The sequence below is a fragment of the Cryptomeria japonica genome, unplaced genomic scaffold (genome assembly GCF_030272615.1).
Source record: "Cryptomeria japonica unplaced genomic scaffold, Sugi_1.0 HiC_scaffold_1370, whole genome shotgun sequence".
Classification (NCBI taxonomy): domain Eukaryota; kingdom Viridiplantae; phylum Streptophyta; class Pinopsida; order Cupressales; family Cupressaceae; genus Cryptomeria; species Cryptomeria japonica.
In genome coordinates, this window is record NW_026729845.1 from 27,516 (window position 1) to 32,966 (window position 5,451).

At 62.9% G+C, this 5,451-nt stretch overlaps 1 non-coding gene across 1 annotated transcript; it reads right to left on the reverse strand.

Annotated features, from left to right (window-relative positions):
• Positions 1–3,381: 3,381 nt before the first annotated feature.
• Positions 3,382–3,500, reverse strand: LOC131873273 (5S ribosomal RNA). Its single transcript, XR_009371259.1, has one exon. It is a non-coding gene; the product is annotated as a 5S ribosomal RNA (ribosomal RNA).
• Between the last annotated feature and the right edge of the window lie 1,951 nt (positions 3,501–5,451).

Consider the following 5,451-nt stretch of genomic DNA (forward strand, 5'->3'; position numbering starts at 1 on the left):
GTGCGGCCTGCACGAAGTCGGAGCCCGGTTTGCCCCGGGTGTGCACCTCGGGTGGGCACCTTGGTGCGCATGCCTTGCCTGGGCTGCGCACCAGGGCGGGCTCAAGATGGCACCCGCGTTCCTTTTTTTTCACTATCTTTCAAAACGGAAATTTTAAAATCTCATTTTTTTTTGCCTTTTTCTGGAAATTAGTGAAGGCAGCGCATCAAAGGTGCGCACCTCGCTGCCCACCACGGTGCGCAACGCCGGTGGGCACCCGGGAGTGCTTCGAAGTGTGCTCCAAGGTGCTGCGTGCACGTTGTCGGAGCCCGGTTTGCCCCGGGTGCGCACCTCGCGTGCACCTTCGTCGGGGTGGGCACCTTGGCTGGGTTTGCCCCGGCTGCGCTCCGAAGCGGGGTTATTGGAGCGCCGCCTCTTTTTTTGTCGGAGCGTTTGGTGGGGTTTCTCGCATTGGCTCTTCCGAGGCCCGGTTGCCACCCTGGCGCGCACGAAGTCGGAAGTAGGGTTAATTGCCCGGGTGCGCACCTTTGCCAGGGTGGGCACCTTACCTGGGCTGCGCACCAGGGCGGGCTCAAGATGGCACGCGCGTTCCGTTTTTTTCACTATCTTTCAAAACGGAAATTTTAAAATCTCCTTTTTTTTTTGCCTTTTCTGGAAATTAGTGAAGGCAGCGCATCAAAGGTGCGCACCTCGCTGCCCACCTTGGTGTGCTCTGAGGTGCGCACCCGGGAGCGCTACGAAGTGTGCTCCAAGGTGCGGCGTGCACGTTGTCGGAGCCCGGTTTGCCCCGGGTGCGCACCTCGCCTGCACCTTGGCCGGGGTGGGCACCTTGGCTGGGTTTGCCCAGGGTGCGCTCCGAAGCGGGGTTACTGGAGCGCCCCCTCTTTTTTTGTCAGAGCGTTTGGTGGGGTTTCTCGCATTGGCTCTTCCCAGGCCCGGTTGTTGGGTGCGCTCCCACCCTGGCGCGCGCGAAGTTGGAAGTTGGATTAATTGCCCGGGCGCGCACCTTCGCCAGGGTGGGCACCTTGGTGCGCACACCTTGGCTGGGCTGCGCACCAGGGCGGGCTCAAGATGGCACCAGCATTCCCTTTTTCTCACTATCTTTCAAAACGGAAATTTTAAAATCTCGTTTTTTTTTTGCCTTTTATGGAAATTAGTGAAGGCATCGCATCAAAGGTGCGCACCTCGCTGCCCACCTTGGTGTGCTCCGAGGTGCCCACCACGGTGCGCAACGCCGGTGCGAACCCGGGAGCGCCCCGATGTGTGCTCCAAGGTGCGGCGTGCACGAAGTCGGACCCCGGTTTGCCCCGGGTGCGCACCTCGCGTGCACCTTGGTGCGCACACCTTGGCTGGGTTGCGCGGCCTGGTGGGCACCATGGTGCGCACCAAGGAGCGCTCCGAAGTGTGCTCCAAGGTGCGGCGTGCACGAAGTCGGAGCCCGGTTTGCCCCGGGTACGCACCTCGCGTGCACCTTCGCCGGGGTGGGCACCTCGGCTGGGTTGCGCGCCCTGGTGCGCACCAAGGAGCGCTCCGAAGTGTGCTCCAAGGTGCGGCGTGCACGAAGTCGGAGCCCGGTTTGCCCCGGGTGCGCACCTTCGCCGCGGTGCGCACCATGGCGTGCACGAAGTCGGAGCCCGGTTTGCCCCGGGTGCGCACCTCGCGTGCACCTTCGGCGGGGTTGCGCGCCCTGGTGGGCACCATGGTGCGCACCAAGGAGCGCTCCGAAGTGTGCTCCAAGGTGCGGCGTGCACGAAGTCGGAGCCCGGTTTGCCCCGGGTGCGCACCTCGCGTGCACCTTCGGCGGGGTTGCGCGCCCTGGTGGGCACCATGGTGCGCACCAAGGAGCGCTCCGAAGTGTGCTCCAAGGTGCGGCGTGCACGAAGTCGGAGCCCGGTTTGCCCCGGGTGCGCACCTCGCGTGCACCTTCGCCGCGGTGGGCACCATGGCGTGCACGAAGTCGGAGCCCGGTTTGCCCCGGGTGCGCACCTCGCGTGCACCTTCGCCGGGGTGGGCACCTCGGCTGGGTTGCGCGCCCTGGTGCGCACCAAGGAGCGCTCCGAAGTGTGCTCCAAGGTGCGGCGTGCACGAAGTCGGAGCCCGGTTTGCCCCGGGTGCGCACCTCGCGTGCACCTTCGCCAGGGTGGGCACCTCGGTGCGCACACCTTCTCAATGTTTTCTTGCCTTTTCTGGAAATTGGTGAAGGCAGCGCATCAAAGGTGCGCACCTCGGTGTGCTCCGAGGTGCGAACCCGAGAGCGCTCCGAGGTGCCCACGAAGTCGAAAGTCGGGTTAATTGCATTGTTTTCCCCGGGTGCGCTCCGAGGTGCGCAACATCGGCGCGCACCAAGGAGGGCTCCGAAGTGTGCTCCAAGGTGCGCACGATGGCGTGCACCTCTGGTGCGCACGATTCGGAGCTCGGTTTGACCGGGGTGCGCACACCTTGGCTGGGTTGCGCACCTTTTGTGCGCTCCAAGGTGCGCACGAAGTCGGAGCTCGGTTTGCCCCGGGTGCGCACCTTCGCCAGGGTGCGCACCTTGATGCGCACGCCTTGGCTGGGCTGCGCACCTTGGTGGGCGCCATGGTGCGCACCTTTCGTGCGCTCCAAGGTGCGCACGAAGTCGGAGCTCGGTTTGCCCCGGGTGCGCACCTTGGTGGGCGCCATGGTGCACTCCGAGGTGCCCAAGATTGGTGCGCACCAAGGAGCGCTCCGAAGTGCGCTCCAAGGTGCGCGCGAAGTCGAAAGTTGGGTTAATTGTCCGGTTTGCCTCGGGTGCGCACCTTGCGTGCACCTTCGCCAGGGTGGGCGCCTTGGTGCGCACACCTTGGCTGGGCTGCGCACACCTTGGCACCCGCGTTTCCTTCATTTTAAATTTTTTTTTTTTACAATCTCTCAAGTGGGAAATTCTATAATCTCAACTTTTTTTGCCTTTTCAGGAAACTTTTGAATGGAGCGCATCATTGGTGCGCTCCGAAGTGTGCTCCAAAGCTCTCTCCAGCTGCGTGCACCTGCCCCGGCCGCGCACCCGGCCCCGCCCAGCTTCGCTCACCTGTCCCGGGCGTCTGGTGCGGAACCTTAGAGTAAGAAACATCACCGTGCACCTTGGCCAACGTGCGCGACTCGACCGAGCGCGCACTGGCCGAGGTGCACACCGATTTCACCTGGGTGCGCGCGCAGCACCTCGGGCGCACCGGGGTGCGCGCACAACGCCCGGGTTGCACCGTGGCCTGTGTGCTCGGGGTGCCTCGGGTGCGCGCTCGGTGTCGCCCCCGCGCGCGCGGTAGTGCGGGCAGCGCACCCCGGCCCGACCCGGCCCCGACGAGAACGCAAACGGGCAAAAGGTTTATTCAAATAGCATTGCGACGCCCGGCGAAAAACTAAAAAAGGGTGCAACACCGGGACTTCCCGGGAGGTCACCCATCCCAGTACTACTCCGGCCCAAGCGCGCTTAACTGCGGAGTTCTGATGGGATCCGGTGCACTAATGCTGGTATGATCGCACCCGTTATGAGCTTGTCGCAGTGTGTACTTAGCAAACCGCGACCCACGTGCGAATCCACCCCGGCCACCCACCCCCGTCGAGGTGCACACCCTCCCTCGCGAAGTGCGCCCCGTTCGCCAAGTGTGAGCCCTGCCCGGGTGCGCGCACCTTGCTAGGGCGTCGGGTGTGCACCCGGCCCGGCCTACGTGCGTGCACCTGGAGGGGGCGTCGTGTGCGTGCAGTGTCCCGTCTGCAACGCGGTGCCCACACACCACCTCGGGCGCAACGACCTGCGCTCACATGTGGGCCGAGTGCACCTTGGTGCATGTTCGGGGCGCCTCGGGTGCACGCTCGATCTTGCCCCGGTGCACCAAGGCGCTCGGTTTGCCCCGGGTGCGCACTTGGTGCAAGGTGGGCACCCAAAATAGGGATCAAGCACCAAAACACAAGTTTCGGGATGCAAAATGGGACCCAAGGACCACAAATGCGTTCCAAGACCCATGATGGGTCCACGAGAACAAAAATGTGTTCCGAGACTTAATAAACAAATATTGGGTTTTAGGAGAAGAAACATGCTCTGATGCCCAAAACGAGAATCGACCCCGAAAAGGCCACAGGCCAAAAGTGGGATGCGAGACAAAAAAAAATGGGACCCGAGGACCAAAATTGGGTTCCCAGGTCGAAGACAGGGCAACCGGACAAGAAACGACCTCTAAGGCTCGAAATGAGTCCCGACGACTAAAACTTGACAAGAAGCACCCATCAGGCACCCAACTCGACACCCATGGGATGCCGACCCACCCGGGCTTCCACCTAGCACACCTTGGCACCCACCCACCCTCGCACCCAACCTCGCACCCAACTTAGCACCTTTGAACCCACATTGGCACTCACCCTGACCCTGGCACCTTGGAACCCACATTGGCACTCACCTTGACCCTGGCACCCACCTTTGCACTCACCTTGGGACCCACCCTGGCTCCCACCTCGGCACCCACCCAGACACCCACCTTGGTTCCTTGGCACCCACCTTGGATCCTTGGCACCCACCCCGACACCCACCTTGGCACGCAACTTGGCTACTTGCCACCCACCTTGGCTCCTTGACGCCCACCCCGACAACCACCCCGTGACCTACCCTGGCTAGGGTTGGTGCACACCCACCCTGGTGCCCACCTTGGCACCCACCCTATGACCCACCTTGGCACGCACCTTAGTACCCACCCCGTTACCCACCCTAGGACCCACCCCGTGACCCACCTTGGCCAGGGTGGGTGCACCCACCCTGGTGCCCACCTTGGCACCCACCCATCCTAGCACCCAGCCTGTGACCGGGCTTGGAACCCAACCTTGCACCCGCACCCGTCTTGGCCAGTGTGGGTGCGCACCCATCCTGGCACCCACGTTGTGACACACCCTTTAACCCACGCACCCTAGCACCCACGTTGGCACCCACCTTGGAACCCAACCTAGCAACTTGGCACCCACCCCGTGACCCACCTTGGCATCCACCATAGCAGTCGCCGACTTGGCACCCACCTCGGCACCCACCTTGACACTTGTGGACCCACCTTGCCACTCACCCTAGCATCGACCCATCCTAGCACCCACCCTGGCACCTTTGCACCCTAGCACTCACCCATCCTAGCACCTAACCTGTGACCCACCTTGACACTCACCCTCGCACCCACCTTGGAACCCAACCTAGCACCCACCCACCCTGACACCAACCCTAGCACCTACCCACCCTTGCACCCACCCTGTGACCCATCTTGGCACCCACCCATCCTACCACTCAACCTATCACCCACCTTCTCACCCACCTTGGCATCCACCTTAGCACCCACCCACACTGGCACCTTGGCACCCACCTCGGGCAAGGTGGGTGCACACCCACCCTGGCACCCAATTTAGAACCCACCGAGCATGTTACCCACCTTGGCACCCACATTGCAGCCCACCCTAGTACCCACC